At 40.3% G+C, this 20270-nt stretch overlaps 1 long non-coding RNA gene across 1 annotated transcript in view; it reads left to right on the top strand.

Moving 5' to 3' along the window:
• Positions 1–20270, top strand: part of LOC118891206 — a 38003-nt gene that overhangs the window by 4755 nt on the left and 12978 nt on the right. Inside the window, exon 2 of the long non-coding RNA XR_005018909.1 lies at positions 6404–6488. This is a non-coding gene — a long non-coding RNA (uncharacterized LOC118891206). The remainder of the gene's footprint in view (positions 1–6403; positions 6489–20270) is intronic.

The raw sequence follows: 20270 nt of genomic DNA, 5'->3' as shown, positions 1-20270 counted from the left end.
AGAAATGCCGGGTTCTTCCCTATCTCTATTCCCTCTAGGTTTTTGCCCTTCAGTATCTTAGTGAGTCTTAGATAATCACTCGTCTCACCTATTCCACCAGCATTCCCAGAGCTCTGCCAATGAGAAAATCCTTGCATTTGCTTTTTTGGGGATTATGTACACTCGACTCCCTTTTTTTGAGCTAAGAATGTTCATATCCATCATTGTTTCCAGGGTGAAATTCTCAGATTTATAATTCCTTGTTTTGATTTTCTTTGTATTTGTGTCACTCTGCTTTTTTCTGTCTTACTCCTAAGGCCTTTTTGGTGGGTCTTTCAGCATCTCCCCCTTTCTTTAATTGAGGTCAAATTCACATAATAAAATTAACCAGTTTAAAGTATACAAATCAGTGACATTTAGAACATTCACAATATCATTCAGTCACCACTTCCATCAAGTTCCAAAACGTTTTCATTAACCCACCCCAAACAGATAACCCCATACGCGTTAAGCAGTCATTCTTCACTCTTTCTTCCTCCAAGTTCCTGACAACTCCAGACTGTTTTCTATCTCTATGGATTTAATTATTCTGGGTATTTCACAGAAGTAAAATCATGTGATATTTTTTGTCTGGCTTAAACTAAGCATAGTGTTTTCGAGGTTCCTCCACGTTGTATCATGTATCAGTGCTTCATTTCTCTTTATGGCTGAATAAAATTCCATTGTGCGTATGTGTGTACCATAACTTGTTTATCCATTCATCTGTTGACGGACATTTGGACTGTTTCCACCATTCAGCTTTGTGAATAATGCTGCTGTGAACATTCATTTACATGTACTTGCTTGAGTCCCTGTTTTCAATTCCTCTGTATACAGTATACCTAGGGGTAGAATAGCTGGGTCGTATGGTAATCCTATGTTTAACTTTTTGAGGAACCACCAAATTGTTTTTTGCGGCAGGTGCACCATTTTACATTTCCATCAGCAACGCACAAGGGTTCCAATTTCTCCAATCCTTTCCAACACTTATTTCCACTTTTCAAAAATAGTCATCCTAATGGACTTAAAGTGTTATCTCGTGGTTTTGATTTGCATTTCCTTAATGATTAATGATACTGAGCACCTTTTCATGTACCTGTTGTCCATTGGTTAATTTTTTAAAATTAATTAATTTATTTATTTTTGGCTGCGTTGGATCTTCATTGCTGCGTGCGGGCTTTCTTTAGTTGCGGCGAGTAGGGGCTACTCTTCGTTGCAGTGTGTGGGCTTCTCATTGGGGTGGCTTGTCTTTGTTGAGGAGCATGGGCTCTAGGCGTGCGGGCTTCAGTAGCTGTGGCACGCGGACTCAGTAGTTGTGGCTCACGGGCTCTAGAGCGCAGGCTCAGTAGTTGTGCCCCACGGGCTTAGTTGCTCCACAGCATGTGGGATCTTCCCAGACCAGGGCTCGAATTCGTGTCCCCTGCATTAGCAGGCGGATTCTTAACCACTGCGTCACCAGGGAAATCCCAGTATAATTTGTTTGAAGACATGTCTATTCAAGTTATTTGCCCATTTTTACTTCGGGTTGTTTATCTTTTTGTTGTTGAGTTGTAAGAGTTCTTTATACATTCTGAATACTAGACTCTTTTTTTTTAAAATATTTATTTATTTGGTTGTGTCGCGTCTTAGTTGCAGCAGGTGGGCTCCTTAGTCACGGTTCAAGGGCTCCTTAGTTGCAGCCTGCGGGCTCCTTAGTTGTGGCATGAGAACTCTTATTTGCGACATGCATGTGGGATCTAGTTCCCTGACCAGGGATTGAACCCGGGCCCCCTGCATTGGGAGTGTGGAGTCTTAACCACTGTGCCACCAGGGAAGCCCCTAGATTCTATATTAGTCATGTGATTTGCAAATATTTTCTCTTATTCTATGGGTTGTCTTTCTCATTTTCCTGATAATGTCCTTTGATGAACAAGTTTTCAATCTTGATAAAGTCTAATTTATTCATTTTTCTTTTGTTGCTTGTGCTTTTTGTGTCATATCTAAGAATCCATTCTGATTCCAAGGTCCTGAAGATTTACCCATATGTATCCTTCTAAGAGTTTTATAGTTTTATCTCTTATATTTAGGCTGTTGATCCATTTTGAGTTAATTTTGATATATCATATGAAGTAGGAGTGTGGGTATCCAGTTGTCCCAGCACCATTTATGGAAGAGACTATTCTTTCCTTGTCAAATAGTCTTGGCATGCTTGTTGAAAATCAATTGGCCATAGATGTATGGGTTTATTTCTGGACTCTCAGTTATATTCCATTGGTCTATATATCTATCCTATGCCAGTACCACACTGTTCTAGGTTACCATAGCCATATAGTAAGTTTGGAAATTGGAGAGGGAGTCCTCCAACTTTGTTCTTCTTTCTCAGTATTGTTTTGGCTGATCAAGGTCCTTTGCATTTCGCTATGAATTTTAGAAGATTGGCTTTTCCATTTCTTTAAAAAACTTCTTCTTCTTCTTCTTCTTTTTTAGTATTGTCTCTTCCTCCCTCAGTTTATCCTTATAATTGATACCAAAGTTTCCTACGTTATCTTTCTTTTCACGCCTTTCTGATACCATTTCACTACCTAAAGCCTGATGGTAGGTCCCTGTTGCATTCTGGATCAAGAATAAGTTTGCTGTAGGCTCCCTCAACTTCTCTTTTATTCCACTCCTGCTGCTTTTTAAAATGTATAAATAAATAAGTCCTCAGGTTTAGTTATTAAAATATTTTTTCATCTACTCTGTGTCAAAATGAGTATTTCTTATCATAGTTCCTCAAATTTTGCTTTTTCCATAAAGCCTTCCCAGACTGATTATTGGGAGGAAAAAAAGCTAATTACGTCTCTTCTCCTAATGCATTTGGACATGAGATTCCTAAGTTGTACTTGCTCCAGTAGCATTCCCAACTATGTTCACTCTTGCTTTAACAAAAATGCACTTAAAATCACAGTATTTAGTGTTGGAGGGAACCTTAGGAATATAATGCAGACTCCTAGTTAAAAGTGGTTGAATGAACACATTCATTTATCTCTGCTGCCTATCCAAAGTCTTCTAAAGGAATAAGTTCAAAATGCATAAACCCACAAGACAAAGAACCTGGGTGAGCAGATGACAGCAACCACATTTTGGAAGAGTGGAAACTGACTTAGCAGAGTAGTAATTCACTAAGCTATTAGTGGGGAAGCCATAACAAGCCAACTTTTAGAACCCCCAGGAAAGATTAGGTGGTGGAGATACTAGATGTCTCTGAAAGGGGGAGTGTGAGTGAGACAAAAAAATAAGAGGCATAGCTGAGGACAGACATACTGTAATGAAAATTAGAATCAAGTAAACCTCAGTATTGGATGGTGATATCTCAGCCCCCTTCTGCAGCACAGCTCTGAGAACGCGGGCAACCAGGCTTGTTCCATGCCCTCCTTGACCCACAGGCAATTGGATAATTCCTCAGTGGGAAAACTTTCCAGCCCAAGAGGGGTAAAACCCTGCAGTCCTAACACGATCATCCTGCACTGACCGGCCCGGCCTTCTACCCTGCCTCACCCCTGCTGTTGGTCTCATTGCTCCTCACGGACAGCCAAGGCTCACCCTCAGACAATCCAGGAAAGCCCAGCATGAAAGACAGACACCAAAAGGAACTCAGAGGACATTGAGGCAATGAAGCTGGCAGGGAAACTTGTTTTAAAAAATTCTATTTTCTGTCCTTGTTGATACCCTTGTTCCCCCAAAGAAAGAAGGCTTTAAAAAGGAGCTTTCAGAAGAAAAAAGACTCATAAATTGAAGATACTATAGTAGAAGTGAAAAATTCAACAGAAAGGAAGGAAAATAAGGTGAGGAGACCCCTGAGAACTGAAACCATCTGTACCCACACAGCTTATTGTTTGCATTTACAAGACTTACTATTCCACTCATCTCAAGTGTAACTTTATTATTACAGGGAACTTTTTCACAAGGCAATGACAGATGTAAATAATTTTGTTTATTCTGGGAATGTCCTTCCCCCAAACCCATTTAAATGCTGAGCTTACCAATAGATAGCATCAAGGAACAGTTTACTCCCCTAGACTCTTTGAATCTGCGTCTCAAAATCCTTCCTTGCTGGGACCAACACTAAACTATTACTCTTGTCCAATCCTAATCAAGCCCTAGCATTGAAAGACCTGCCCTAAACCAGGTTGCAAAACCTCAGAAATAACTAAGCTTTGCCCTCCCCCCTCCAAGAGGCTAAGACTCCGTCAAGTTAGTGCTGTCCCTTCCTTCAGTAAGAATAAACTCAGCTTTGTTGTTATTTTTTAATTTATTTATTTTTATTTTTTTATTTTTGGCTGTGTTGGGTCTTCGTTGCTGTGTGCAGGCTTTCTCTAGTTGCGTCAAGTGGGGGCTACTGTTTGTTGCGATGCGCAGGCTTCTCATTGTGGTGGCTTCTCGTTGTGGAGCACAGGCTCTAGTTGCACGGGCTTCAGTAGTTGTGGCACGTGGACTCAGTAGTTGTGGCTCGCAGGCTCTAGAGCGCAGGCTCAGTAGTTATGGCGCACGGGCTTAGTTGCTCCATGACATGTGGGATCTTCCCAGACCAGGGCTCGAACCCATGTCCCCTGCATTGACAGGCGGATTCTTAAGTACTGTGCCACCAGGGAAGTCCCTCAGCTTTGTTTTGCCAAAGGTTGTTTTGGAGATATTTTGGTGGAGCCAGAAATATCGCCTCTAAAAAAGTAGTACAAAAAAAGAGAGGAGGGGGCTTCCCTGGTGGCGCAGTGGTTGAGAATCTGCCTGCCAATGCAGGGGACATGGGTTCGAGCCCTGGTCTGGGAAGATCCCACATGCCGCGGAGCAACTGGGCCCGTGAGCCACAATTACTGAGCCTGCGCGTCTGGAGCCTGTGCTCCGCAACAAGAGAGGCCACGACAGTGAGAGGCCCACGCACCGCGATGAAGAGTGGCCCCCACTTGCCACAGCTAGAGAAAGCCCTCGCACAGAAACGAAGACCCAACACAGCCATAAATAAAAATAAATAAATAATTAATTTAAAAAAAAAAAAAAGGAGAGGAGGAACATGGGAGAAAAAGGATAAGAAAGTTAAACGCCAATTCAGGAGATCTAACATCCAAATTATAAGAATTCCCAAAAAAGAAAATGGGGAGAAAAATATCAATGAAATAATTCAAGAAAATGCCCTAGAACTGAAGGACATATGTTTCCAGAATAGAAGGCATGATGAATAAAAAGAGACTCATACCAAGGTTAAAATCATTGTTAAATTTCAGAAAAATTGAGACAATTAGTAGGCAGAGGGAAAAGTTCTTGGTTGCCTGCAGATTAATATTATTGCCCCCAGATGGCAGTAATGCCTCAAAAGGTCTAAGATTATTTTGTTTTGTTTTCTTTATAAAATGTCATCTCTTTCCAAAGCATTAGGAAGAGGCAGGCTCTGTCTGGATTCTTTCAGAGCTCACTCTGATTTTTTCCTAAAAGACTCTGCTAAAAGATCACTGTACAATGAAGGAAGGAAGTAAAAAGACAGTTCTCTTTGAGGAATGGCTCATGTGGCTCTGAGGGAAAAAAGACTCTTAAGAGAATGGACTCTGAACCTTACTTGTCTGTGTGGACAGGAGGACTTCTATCATTCATTTATCCTCTCAAGTCTTATTGATGCCTACTGTATGCCAGGTACTGTGCTAGGCACCAGGAATACCCCAGTAAAAAAAAATATGAAGCGGTCTTTGTCTTCACGGAGCTTACATTCTGAGGGGAGAAATAGCCAATAAACAAGTTAAATCACATATGTATCTGAGGAATTTGATAGAGGTCAGGGTAGAAGCAAGCACACCAGCTTGGAAGCTAATGCAGTTGTCTGCGTGGGAGATATGCATGACTTGGGTTACAGTACTGGTAGGGGAGAGAGAAGTAAGCAAATTCAAGATGTACTGGAGGGTAGAGTTGACAGGACTTGGTCATGGTCTGGACTCGGTCATTGTCTAGAGCAGATGTGTTAACGTGTCCAGATAGAGCAAGTGGCTGGGAGGATGGGTTGCCATTTTCTCAGGTGCAGAAAGCGTGGAGAGAAAGAGGTTTTGGAGGAGGGGATGGTGGTGAATCAAGAATTCAGTGAGGAATATTAATTAAGTTAGTCTTTCTCCCCAGGCATTCACGTTCTGGTAGATGTCACTGATCCAGGCTAAGATGGGGTTTGCTTTGATTACTGCCCAAATAGGATGGCTTGGTCTGGCATATTTGTTTTAAATTGGCTCACAGTTAGTGTTCATTAAGTTAAAATTTGCTTTAACTCAGTCTCCCACGGAGCAAGAGCAAAATCAGCTGAAATTTGCTGGGTTTTTTTCCCTGAGGTCTGCATTTGAGAGTTAAAGAGCATGCCAGAGCACCTTTTACATTTTATTTTTTGTACTCTGTTCAGAAATGGCACACAATCTCAAAGACAAGAAGCTTCTAGAAAATGCAAGACCAGTTGTGTTGGCGGATCCTTGCGTTAGTATGTACAGGTAAGATCCTGAGTGTGATTCTGAGATGTCAGAGATGAAAACGTCTTCCATTGACCCTGGGGATAGAGACCTTTGTCTTATTTTGTCCCCAACGTAGTGCCTGATACAAATGTACTCAGTAAATATGTATTGAATTGAAGCCACTCCATCTGGATTTTTTTTCCAAGCCTCCAGACCCAAGTTAAACTCTCCATAGGACTTGAAATAGCTCATATTACCTGTTTCCCAAAAAGCTGTTACATGGGAGGAGGTGCCTCTCCAGACTCATCATGGCTTAGGACCACATCACCCGGTGTGTTAGGAAAAGACACATCTCCTTCCTTGTTCCTATAACCCCCCTCCATGGGAATATTTTGCCATCATCAACACAGTGTTAAGGCAGAATTTTAAAATCAACTTAACCCTGAACATCTGTGTTACCATTTGTAACCTGGAGGTTGAATAGTTCTGTACTGTGCCCATAGTCAACAGTTAGTTACCTCAGTCACCTTCTTTGATTCCCACCTTACATTCTCTTTACACCTTTGGATTGTGCTTTTCTGAGGGTAAGAATTGTATATTTTATTTTTATATTTTTATTTTTTAATTAATTTTTATTGGAGTGTAGTTGATTTACAATGTTGTGTTAGTTTCTGCTGTGAATCATTTATACATCTATCCACTCTTTTCTAGATTCTATTCCCATATAGGTAGAATCGTATCTTTTTAAGCTTTATGCTTTCATACAATTTAGAACAGTGCTTTGTAGACTTGTGGGTGTGAAGGAGTAGCCTAGGAGAGCTTTAGCTTCCCCCACCGATTTGCATAAAACCCACAACGGCCCTCCAGAATCAGAATTCATATGTAAGAAGAAAAACGTTTGTAAATGATAAATAAGAGCATCTTTAGAAAACACGTTATTTTTATTGTTGTGTAATATGCATTGGAGGTAAAAACAGTGCGCTAACTACCCAAAAGCAGCACTCAGTTAAGACAAGTCCTCCAACTTCCCTTCCGGCCAGATAGCTACCCCTGTTTCCCAGCTAAAAAATCTGACACTCCCACTGCTCAAGAGATTTATTAACAGCTGTTGTTTAAGAGAGGGAGCCAATGCCCGGCAGAGCATTCCCCTGTGAGCTGTCTCTCTCTCTGGGCTTTTCTTCTCCCTCTCCCATTAGGTTATGTTGTTTTTCTGCTGTGGACTGTATTTTAGATTTTCAGGAGTCCTTATTTATCTGTATGTGTGTGATTCTTGTTTTCCTGATCCAAAGCTTTTTATGTAATACACTTTTGGGGGAAGTGACATGTCTAAAGTCCTGTGAAAATTCCCCTTGAATGTCTGCCTGAAATGGTAAGGAAAAAGTTCCGCTGTTTCTGGAAGGCAGACTTTGTTATAAGTTCTTTCAAAGCAACGCAGATGTGGGATATTTAAACAAAGTGAAATTCTGGGAAGCTTTTTGTGTAGCAGATTTGGGGAGGGTAGTCTGGAAACATCATACTTACAGTTACACCTCAATCTAAATAATAAAATGTGTAAAGTAGTTTTCCTATATATTATTTTCTCCCAATTCAGAAGACTATTCCGAGGCTCAGGTTTTTCTCATAAAAATGATAACTGCTTGATAGACAGTATAATCAGTCAAAAAAACGAAATTAGAGGTTTAAATATTGAAAAGGAGGTGGCAAAATTATCATTAGTTGCCGATGACATTATAATGTACTTGGAAAACCTAAGGGAATCAACTTAAAAGTTATTAGAAATAATAGGAACATTCAATAAGGTAGCCATTACAAAATAAATGTACAAAAATCAATAATAGTCTTATATTCCAACGAAAACCAGCTCAAAACTATCATAGGTAAAATTATAATCACAAATCAAAACTATAATAACAGCAAACTCCTAACAGGAAGTACGCATGACCTAGATGAAGAAAAATATAAAACTTAATAGAGGATATAAAAAAGCTTGCTGAGAACACTCCATACTATAAATATATCCATTTCCCTTGCATTCATCTGTAGATTTAATGAAATCTCAACAAAAACTATAACTGATTTCTTTTTTTGGAACGTGACTTGATTTTCAGTTTCACTGAAAGAGTGACTGTGAAATTGATCAGCCAAAAAAAAAAGTGTTGTATGGGAAGACTTAGCTCTGGTAGCCAACCTATAAGACAGACCCCAGTGATCACTGTCTGCCTCTTGGCTTTCATACCCTTGTGTATTCCCCTCCTATATTGTACCAGGGTAGGGCTGCCAGATAAAATATAGAATTCTCAGTTAAATTTGAACTTCAGACAAACAATGCATAATTTTAAAATGTTGCACAGGGCATACTTACATAGGCATACCTTATTTTATTGTGCTTTGCTTTATTGTACTTCACAGATACTGTGTTTTTTACAAATTAAAGGTTTGTGATAACCCTGTGTTGAACAGTCCTGTTGGTGCAATTTTTCCAAGAGCATTTGCTCATATTGTGTCTCTGTGTCACATTTTGGTAATTCTCACAGTATTTCAAATTTTTTCATTTTTATTATACCTGTTATGGTGATCTGTGATCAGTGATCTTTAATGTTACTATTATAATTGTTCTGGGGTGCCACAAGCTGCACTTATATAAGATGGCAAACTTAGTTGATAAATGTGTGTGTTCTGACTGCTCTACCCAGCAGCTGTTCCCCCATCTCTCTCTCTGTCTCCTTGGGCCTCCCTATTCCCTGAGACACAACAATATTGAGATTAGGCCAATCAATAACCCTACAATGGCCTCTGAGTGTTCAAGTGAAAGGAAGAGTTGCACATCTCTCACTTTAAATCAAAGACTGGAAATGATTGAGCTTAGTGAGGAAGGCAGTCAAAAGCCCAGATAGACTTGAAAGCTAGGCCTCTTGCACCAAACAGTTAGCTAAGTTATGAATGCAAAGGAAAAGTTCTTGAAGAAAATTAAAAGTGTTACTGTAGTGAATACACAAATGATAAGAAAGCAAAATAGCCTTACTGATGATAGAGAGAAAGTTTTATTGGTCCAGATAGAAGATCAAACCAGCCCCAACATTCCCTTCAGCCAAAGCCTAATCCAGAGCAAGGCCCTAATACTGTTCAATTCTGTGAAGGCTGAGAGAGTGAGGAAGCTACAGAAGAAAAGTTTGAAGCCAGTCAAGGTTGGTTCATGAGGTTTAAGGAAAGAAGCTATCTCCATAACATAAAAGTGCAAGGTAAAGCAGCAAGGGCTGATGTAGAAGCTACAGCAAGTTATTCAGAAGATCTAGCTAAGCTAACTAATGAAGGTGGCTACACTAAGCAACAGAGTTCAATGTAGATGAAACAGCTTTATATTGGAAGAAGATGCTCTCTATGACTTTCATAGCTAGAGAGGAGAAGTCAATATCTGGCTTCAAATATTCAAAGGACAAGCTGATTCTCTTGTTAGGGGCTAATGCAGCTGGTGACTTTAAGTTAAAGCCAATACTCATTTACCATTCTGAAAATCTTAGGGCCCTTAAGAATTATGCTAAATCTACTCTGCCTGTGCTGTGTAAATGGAACAACAAAGCCTGTATGGCATCACATCAGTTGACCACATGTTTTACTGAATATTTTGAGCCCACTGTTGAGACCTACTGCTCAGAACAAAAGATTCATTTCAAAATATTACTTTTATTGACAATGGACCCAGTCACCCAAGAGCTCTGATGGAGATGTACAACAAGATTCATGTGTTTTTTTTTGGTTTTTGTTTTGGCTGCGCCGAGTGGCATGTGAGATCTTAGTTCCCTGACCAGAGATCAAACCCGTGCCCTCTGTATTGGGAGCACTGAGTCTTAACCACTGGACCACGAGGGAAGTCCCTCATGTTGTTTTCATGCCTGCTAGCATAACATCCATTCTGCTGCCCATGGATCAAGGAGTAATTAACAGTTTCAAGTCTTATTATTTAAGAAACACATTTTGTAAGGTTATAGCTGCCATAGATAGTGATTCCTCTGATGGATCTGGGTAAACTAAATAGAAAGCTTTCTGGAAGGGATTCACCATTCTAGATGCCATTAAGAACATTTGTGGAGACACTGCTTTGGGAAAGATCCCTGGGTGTTCTCCTTACTAGCTGCAAGTAATAAATCAATCTTTCCTCCTCCCGAAAGGAAAAAAAAAAAAAAAAAAGAACTTTCGTGATTCATGGGAAGAGTTCACTATATCAGTATCCATAGGAGTTTGGAAGAAGTTGATTCCAACCCTCATGGATGACTTTGAGGAGTTAAAGGCTTCAATAGATGTGGTAGCAAGAAATAGCAAGAGAACTAGAATTAGAAGTGGAGCCTGAAGATGTGACTGACTTGCTGCCATCTCATGATAAAACTTGAATGGATGAAGAGTTGTTTCTTATGGATGAACAAAGAAAGTGATTTCTTGAAATGGAATCTACTCCTGGTGAAGATGCTGTGAAGATTGTTGAAATGACCACGGAGGATTTAGAATACAGTAAGTCCCCTAAGTATGAACCTTCAAGTTGCGAACTTTCAAAGATGCGAATGTGCATTTGCATGTCCAGTCACGTAAACCAGTTCACGTGTCTGGCGTACATTGTTACGTGCATGCATCCTTTACAAGTGGTTGTGCTTTTGTGTACTTTACAGTACTGTATAGAGTACAGTAGTCCGCTATCTTTATTTCAAGCCCAGGATATCTGGAAGCAAGCGTAAAAGCAGCAGTAATGTAGCTGGTACTGATAAGAAGCATCAAGTGATAACGATGTAAACAAACTGAAAATAATCGAGAGAGTGGAGAGAGGCAAAAAGATGGTAGCTGTCACTCATTATTATAACATGAATCATTCCACCGTTGGCACAATTCTAAAGAACAAGGACAAGATCATGGAACATGTGAAGTCTGCTCTGCCAGTGATGTTGACAATAATATTGAAGAAGTGTGGACAAGTGATGGAGGAGATGGAGAAGCTTCTCAGTGTGTGGATGCAGGATCAGCATCAGCCTCGAGTCCTGCTCAGCTTAATGCTGATTCAAGAGAAAGCTAAAAGCCTTTGTGAAGACTTAAAGAAGAAGCACAGCAAATAATCAGAGGGCGCATCTTTTCATGCCAGCCATGGCAGGTTTCATTGGTTCAAAGCTAGAGCCAACCTTCACAATGTAAAGGTAAATGGCGAGAAACTGGGGAGGTCAAGATGGAGGAGTAGGAGGACATGGAGTTTGCGTCTCCTCACAACTAGGGCACCTACCAGGTACTGGTGGGGGACCTCGGACACCTAAGGGGACGGGAGGAACCCCCGAACAACCAGGTAGGATGTGGTGGGGGGAGAAGTGGGGAGGAGAAGTGGAGGCGGGACAGGACCAGTGCCCCTGAGGGGCGGCTGGGGGAGGGGAGGGATTCCCACGCTCGGGAGGGGCCCACCCATGGTGCGATCAGTGGGAATGGAAAGAGACCCCTGAGGGCTAGGAGGGAATGGGCCAGTGTTTCCCCCACCCATTTGGGCCCCAGGGAGCCTGCTGAGGTCCTGATCTTCTGCTCTCTGAGGCCCCCTCTGGCTGCACCCCATGCCAAAGCCCTGCCCCCCACGGCCAAGGCCTTTTCTGTTTGTTTGTTTGTTTTTTTTTTTTTTGCTGTTGTGGTTCTATTTTACCTTGCTGTTGTTGTTTCACTTATATTTTTATTTTTTCTAATAATTTTTTTTATTTTTCTAATTTTATTTTATTTTTTATTCTTTGTTATTGTTCTGCCCCCCCCCCTTTTGTTTTGGTCGAGCCAAGCAGCTTGCAGGATCTTGGCTCCCAGACTGGGGGTTGGGCCTGAGCTCCTGTGGTGGGAGGGCCGAGTCCAAACCACTGGACTAACAGAGAACTTCAGACCCCAGGGAATATTAATCGGGGTGAGGTCTCCTGGAGGTCCTCATCTTAGAACCAAGACCCGGCTCTACCCAACTGCCTGCAAACCCCAATGCTGGATGCCTCAGGCCAAACAGTCACTAAGACAGGAACACAGCCCCACCCACCAAAAAAAAAAATGAGGTGACAAAAATATATGTTACAGATGAAGGAGCAAGGTGAAAACCTAGAAGACCAAATAAATGAAGAGGAAATAGGCAACCTACCTGAAAAAGAATTCAGAGTAATGATAGTAAAGGTGATCCAAAATCTCGGAAATAGAATGGAGGCACGGATTGAGAAAATACAAGAAATGTTTAACAAAGACCTAGAAGAACTAAAGAACAAACAGTGATGAACAACACAATAACTGAAATGAAAAATACTCTAGAAGGAATCAATAGGAGAATAACTGAGGCAGAACAACGAGTAAGTGAGCTGGAAGATAGAATGGTGGAAATAACTGCTGAGGAGCAGAATGAAGAAAAAAGAATGGAAAGAATTGAGGACAGTCTCACTCTGGGACAACATTAAATGCACCAACATTCGAATTATAGGGGTCCCAGAAGAAGAAGAGAAAGAGAAAGGGTCTGAAAAAATATTTGAAGAGATTATAGTCAAAAACTTCCCTAACATGGGAAAGGAAATAGCCACCCAAGTCCAGGAAGCACAGAGAGTCCCATGCAGGATAAACCCTAGGAGAAACACACCAAGACACATATTAATCAAACTAACAAAAATTAAATTCAAAGAAAAAAATTAAAAGCAGCAAGGGAAAAGCAACAAATAACCTACAAGGGAATCCCCATAGGTTATTGCTGATTTTTCAACAGAGACTCTGCAGGCCAGAAGGGAGTGGCAGGATATATTTAAAGTGATGAAAGGGAAAAACCTACAACCAAGATTACTCTACCCAGCAAGGATCTCATTAAGATTCAATGGAGAAATCAAAGCTTTACAGACAAGCAAAAGCTAAGAGAATTCAGCACCACCAAACCAGCTTTGTAGCAAATGCTAAAGGAACTTCTCTAAGCAGGAAACACAAGAGAAGAAAAAGGCAGGGACTTCCCTGGTGGTCCAGTTGTTAAGAATCCGCCTTCCAATGCAGGGGATGCAGGTTTGGGCCCTGGTTGGGGAACTAAGATCCCACATGCTGCAGGGCAACTAAGCCAGCATGCTCTGGAGCCTGTGCACCACAACTAGAGAGAAGCCTGCACACTGCAAAGAAGAGCCTGCATGCCGCAACTGAAGACCCAATGCAGCCAGATAAATAAAATAAATATATAGATAGATAGATAATATTAAAAAAAAAAAGACCCACAAAAACAAACCCAAAACAAGAAAATGGTAATAGGAACATACATATCAATAATTACCTCAAATGTAAATGGGTTGAATGCTCCAACCAAAAGACACAGACTGGCTGAATGGATACAAAAACAAGACCCATATACATACTGTCTACAAGAGACCCACTTCAGACCTAGGGACACATACAGACTGAAAGTGAGGGGATGGAAAAAGATATTCCATGCAAATGGAAATCAAAAAAAAGCTGGAGTAGCAACACTCATATCAGATAAAATAGACTCTAAAATAAAGACTGTTACAAGAGATAAGAAAGGACACCACATAATGATCAAGGGATCAACCCAAGAAAAAGATATAACAAATATAAATATTTATGCACCCAACATAGGAGCACTTCAATACATAAGGCAAATGCTAACAGCCATAAAAGGGGAAATCGATAGTAACACAATAATAGTGGGGGACTTTAACACCCCACTTACACCAATGGACAGATCATCCAGACAGAAAATAAATAAGGAAACACAAGCTTTAAATGACACAATAGACCAGATAGATTTAACTGATATTTACAGGACATTCCACCCAAAAGCAGCAGAATACAGTTTCTTCTCAAGCGCACACAGAACATTCTCCAGGATAAATCACATCTTGGGTCATAAATCAAGCCTTGGGAAATTTAAGAAAACTGAAATCATATCAAGCATCTTTTCCGACCACAGTGCTATGAAATAAATCAATTACAGGAAAAAACCTGTAAAAAACACAAATACATGGAGTATAAACAGTGCGCTGCTAAATAACCAAGAGATCACTGAAGAAATCAAAGAGGAAATTTAAAAAGTACATAGAAACACATGAAAATGAAAACTCAATGACCCAAAACCTATGGGACGCAGTAAAAGCAGTTCTAAGAGGGAAGTTTATAGCAATTCAATCTCACCTCAAGAAACAAGAAAAATCTCAAATAAACAATCTAACCTTACACCTAAAGGAATTAGAGAAAGAAGAACAAACAAAACCCAAAGTTAGCAGATGGAAAGAAATCATAAAGATCAGAGCAGAAATAAATGAAATAGAAACAAAAAAAACAATAGCAAAGATCAATAAAACTAAAAGCTGGTTCTTTGAGAAGATAAACAAAATTGATAAACCATTAGCCAGACTCATCAAGAAAAAGAGGGAGAAGACTCAAATCAATAAAATTAGAAATGGAAAAGGAGAAGTTACAATAGACACTGCAGAAATACAAGGCATCCTAAGAGACTACTAGAAGCAAATCTATGCCAATAAAATGGACAACCTGGAAGAAATGGACAAATTCTTAGAAAGGTATAACCTTCCAAGACTGAACCAGGAAGAAATAGAGAATATGAACAGACCAATCACAAGTAATGAAATTGAAACTGTGATTAAAAATCTTCCAGCAAACAAAAGTCCAGGACCAGATGGCTTCACAGGTGAATTCTATCAAACATTTAGAGAAGAGCTAACACCCATCCTTCTCAAACTCTTCCAAAAAATTGCAGAGGAAGGGACACTCCCAAACTCATTCTATGAGGACACCATCACCCTGATACCAAAACCAGACAAAGATACTACAAAAAAAGAAAATTACAGACCAATATCACTGATGAATATAGATGCAAAAATCCTCAACAAAATACTAGCAAACAGAATCCAACAACATATTAAAAGGATCATACATCATGATCAAGTGGGATTTATCCCAGGGATGCAAAGATTCTTCAATATACGCAAATCAATCAATGTGATACACCATGCTAACAAATTGAAGAATAAAAACCATATGATCATCTCAATAGATGCAGAAAAAGCTTTTGACAAAATTCAACACCCATTTATGATAAAAACTCTCCAGAAAGTGGGACAGAGGGAACCTACTTCAATGTAATAAAGGTCATATACGACAAACCCATAGCAAACATCATTCTCAATGGTGAAAAACTGAAAGCATTTCCTCTAAGATCAGGAGCAAGACAAGGATGTCCACTCTCACCACTGTTATTCAACATAGTTTTGGAAGTCCTAGCCCTGGCAATCAGAGAAGAAAAAGAAAAGGAATCCAAATTGGAAAAGAAGAAGTAGAACTGTCACTGTTTGCAGATGACATGATACTATACATAGAGAATCCTAAAGATGCCACCAGAAAACTACTAGAGCTAATCAATGAATTTGGTAAAATTGCAGGATACAAAATTAATGCACAGAAATCTCTTGCATTCCTATACACTAATGATGAAAAATCTGAAAGAGAAATTAAGGAAACACTCCCATTTACCATTGCAACAAAAAGAATAGGAAACCTAAGAATAAACCTACCTAAGGAGACAAAAGACCTGTATGCAGAAAACTATAAGACATTGATGAAAGAAATTAAAGATGATACCAACAGATGGAGAGATATACCATGTTCTTGGATTGGAAGAATCAATATTGTGAAAATGACTATACTACCCAAAGCAATCTACAGATTCAATGCCATCCTTATCAAATTGCCAATGGCGTTTTTTTACAGAACTAGAACAAAAAATCTTAGAATTTGTATGGGGACACAAAAGACCCCGAATAGCCAAAGTGGTCTTGAGGGAAAAAAACAGAGCTGGAGGAATCAGACTCCCTGACTTCATACTATACTACAGAGCTACAGTAATCAAGACAACATGGTACTGGCACAAAAACAGAAATATAGATCAATGGAACAGGATAGAAAGCCCAGAGATAAACCCATGCACCTATGGTCACCTAATCTATGACAAAGGAGGCAAGGATATACAATGGAGAAAAGACAGCCTCTTCAATAAGTGGTGCTGGGAAAACTGGACAGCTACATGTAAAAGAATGAAATTAGAACACTCCCTAACACCATGCACAAAAATAAAGTCAAAATGGGTTAAAGACGTAAATGTAAGACCGGACACTATAAAACTCTTAGAGGAAAACAGAGGAAGAACACTCTTTGACATAAATCACAGCAAGATCTTTTTTGACCCATTTCCTAGAGAAATGGAAATAAAAACAAAAATAAACAAATGGGACCTAATGAAACTTAAAACCTTTTGCACAGCAAAGGAAACTATAAACAAGACGAAAAGACAACCCTCAGAATGGGAGAAAATATTTGCAAACGAATCAATGGACAGAGGATTAATCTCCAAGATATATTATCAGCTCATGCAGTTCAATATCAAAGAAACAAACAACCCAATCCAAAACTGGGCAGAAGACCTAAATAGACATTTCTCCAAAGAAGACATACAGATGGCCACGAAGCACATGAAAAGATGCTCAGCATCACTAATTATCAGAGAAATGCAAATCAAAACTGCAATGAGGCGTCACCTCACACTGGTCAGAATGGCCATCATCAAAAATCTACAAACAGTAAATGCTGGAGAGAGTGTGGAGAAAAGGGAACCCTCTTGCACTGTTGGTGGGAATGTAAATTGATACAGCCACTATGGAGAACAGTATGGAGGTTCCTTAAAAAACTAAAAATAGAATTACCATATGACTCAGCAGTCCCACTACTGGGCATATACCCAGAGAACACCATAATTCAAAAAGACACATGCACCCCAGTGTTCATTGCAGCACTATTTACAATAGCCAGGTCATGGAAGCAACCTAAATGCCCATCGACAGATGAATGGATAGAGAAGATGTGGCACGTATATACAATGGAATATTACTTAGCCATAAAAAGGAACGAAATTGGGTCATTTGTAGAGATGTGGATGGACCTAGAATCTGTCATACAGAGTGAAGTAAATCAGAACTAGAAAAACAAATATCGTATATTACTGCATATATGTGGGATCAGAAAAATAGTACAGATGAACCTATTTCCAGGGCAGGAATAGAGATGCAGATGTAGAGAAAGGACATGTGGACACAGGGCGGGAAAGGGAGGGTGGGATGAATTGGGAGATTAGGTTTGACATAAATACACTACTGTGTGTAAAATAGATAGCTAGTGGGAACCTGCTATAAAGCACAGGGAGCTCAGTTTGGTGCTCTGTGATGACCTAGCTGGGTGGGATGGGGAGTGTGGGAGGGAGGTCCAAGAGGGAGAGGATATATATATATACATATAGCTGATTCACTTCGTTATACAGCAGAAACTGACACAACATTATAAAGCAATTTTACTCCAATTAAAAAAAAAAGTATGTGGTTAAGTAGTGAATGCAGGTATGGTAGCTGCTCAGGAATTTCCGGAAATATTTTGAGAAATTATTGATGAAGGCACAGGTTTTCAATGTGGATGAGACAGGGCTGTACTGGAAGAGGATGCCAGACCAAAGTTGTACCAGTAAGGAGGAAAAGTGGTTGCCAGGCTATAAAGCAGCAAAGGATAGGCTAACTCTGTTGTTTGGTGGCAATGCTGAAGCCTCTCTTAGTTTATCATTCAGAGAACCCAAGAGCCCTTAAAAACATAGTCAAGGGCTCTCTTCCTGTTGTGTGGAAGAGTAACCCCAAAGCCTGGATTACACAGGCCATTTTCTAGCACTGGTTTTTTCACCACTTTATCCCAGAGGTAGAGAAATATTGCTTGGAGAAGGACGTCCCATTCGACATTCTTTTGGTGCTCAACCGTGCTCTGGGCTACCCCCATTCATGGATGACTTTCATCCCAACGTCAAAGTAGTGCATCTGCCATTGAATACTATGTCACTCATCCAACCTATGGACCAGGGAGTTACAGTGACTTTCAGGAAATATTATTTACGTCACACTTTTCGTCAGGCAGTAAAGGTAAGTGACGAATCAGAAACAATCTTGCGACAATTTTGGAAGGACTATAACATCTACAAGGCCATAAAAACCATTGATTTTGCTTGGTGTGAGGTTATGGCCGTCACCATGAATGGGGTTTGGAAGAACCTTTGTTCATGATTTTCGTGTATTTGAGAAGGTGGATGAGGAGTCCAAAGAGCTCTTCAGCAACTTAGTGACCCTCAGAGAGAAGGCGGAGCTAGATCTGCAAGAGGACGACTTCATTGAACTCCTGGCTGTGCAACACGAAGAGCATACTAGTGAAGACCTGGTGGAATTGGAGGCCCAGAGAAAGGACGAAGAGAGACAAGAGGAAGAAGAAGTAATTGAAGAACCGGAGATTCATGACGCAGGAAATGGCAAGGGGATTTTCTTTATTTGAGGAGGCACTGTTAGTTTTTGAGGCACAGGACCGAACGTAGAATGGTACACGAAGGTTGCAGCAGCCGTTCAGAATGCAGTCCAATGCTACCGTGTCATTTCTGACAAGAAAAAAAGAGCTACTACTCAGACATCACTGGATCGTTTTTTCAAGAGGATAGATAGAATTGAATCCAGCAAGGAACCAGAATCTGTGCTGACGGTGTCAGGCATGAGTGAAATTGCAGCTTGCCCTCCGTCTCCTATGGCTGGTGTTCCCACCACCTCTCCCTCCTCCAGTCAGTAACTCTTCTCGCCTGTTCACTCGATGCCAGCCCCTGTATGCCAGCTGTTGTACTATACTACTGTACTTTTCAAGGTACTGTACTGTAAGATTAAAAATGTTTTCTTTATTTTTCATGTTTGTTTTTTATGTATTATTTGTGTGAAAAGTATTATAAACCTATTACAGTCCAGTACTATATAGCCAATTGTGTTAGTTGGGTATCTGGGCTAACTTTGTTGGACTTAACGAACAAATTGGACTTACGAACGCGCTCTCGGAACAGAACTCATTCGTATGTAGGGGACTTACTGTATTACATAAATTTAGTTGATAAAGCAGTGCCAGTGTTTAAGAGGATTGACTCCAGTTTTGAAAGAAGTTCTGTGGGTAAAATGCTATCCAACAGCATTGCAGGCTACAGAGGAATCATTCGTGAAAGGAAGAGTCAGTCAATGTGGCAAGCTTCGTGGTTGTCTTATTCTAAGAAACTGCCATAGCCCCCCCAGCCTTCAGCAACCACCACCCTGATCAGTCAGCAGCCATCAACACCGAGGCAGGACCCCCACCAGCAAAGAAACTTACCACTCACTGAAGGCTCGGATGGTGGGTAACATATTTTAGTGATAAAGTATTTTTTAATTAAGATATGTGCATTGTTTTTTCAGACATAATGCTATTGCACACTTACTAGACTACATTATAGCTTAAACATAACTTTTACGTGCACTAGGAAACCAAAAATTCATGTGACTCACTTTATTGCGATATACTAAATTTTGATGTTTATCTGAAAATTATATTTAACTGAGAATGCTATACTTTTCTTTGTTAAATCTGGAACACTATTGATTTACAAATTCATTGGTCTGTGTGACCTGTAACATATGACACAGGTAAGGATATGTTAGCTTCAAGATTAGGTTATAAAAGACAGACTTCTGCCTTGGACATCCCCCCATCCCCTGGTCTCTCACCCTGGAGGATGCAAGCTGCCATATTGTGAGCAGCCCTGTGGAAAGACCTACGTGGCAAGGAACTAAAACCTCTGGCCAGCATCAAGTGAGGAACCAATCCCTGTCAACAAGAACAATGTAGGTGAGCTTAGAAGTGGCTCCTTCAGCCCTGTCAAGCCTTGAGATGACTTCAGCCCCATCCTACACCTGG

The sequence above is a fragment of the Balaenoptera musculus genome, chromosome 2 (assembly GCF_009873245.2).
Source record: "Balaenoptera musculus isolate JJ_BM4_2016_0621 chromosome 2, mBalMus1.pri.v3, whole genome shotgun sequence".
Classification (NCBI taxonomy): domain Eukaryota; kingdom Metazoa; phylum Chordata; class Mammalia; order Artiodactyla; family Balaenopteridae; genus Balaenoptera; species Balaenoptera musculus.
Note: the sequence above shows the minus strand (reverse complement) of the source record. Positions and strands in the feature narration are given on the sequence as shown.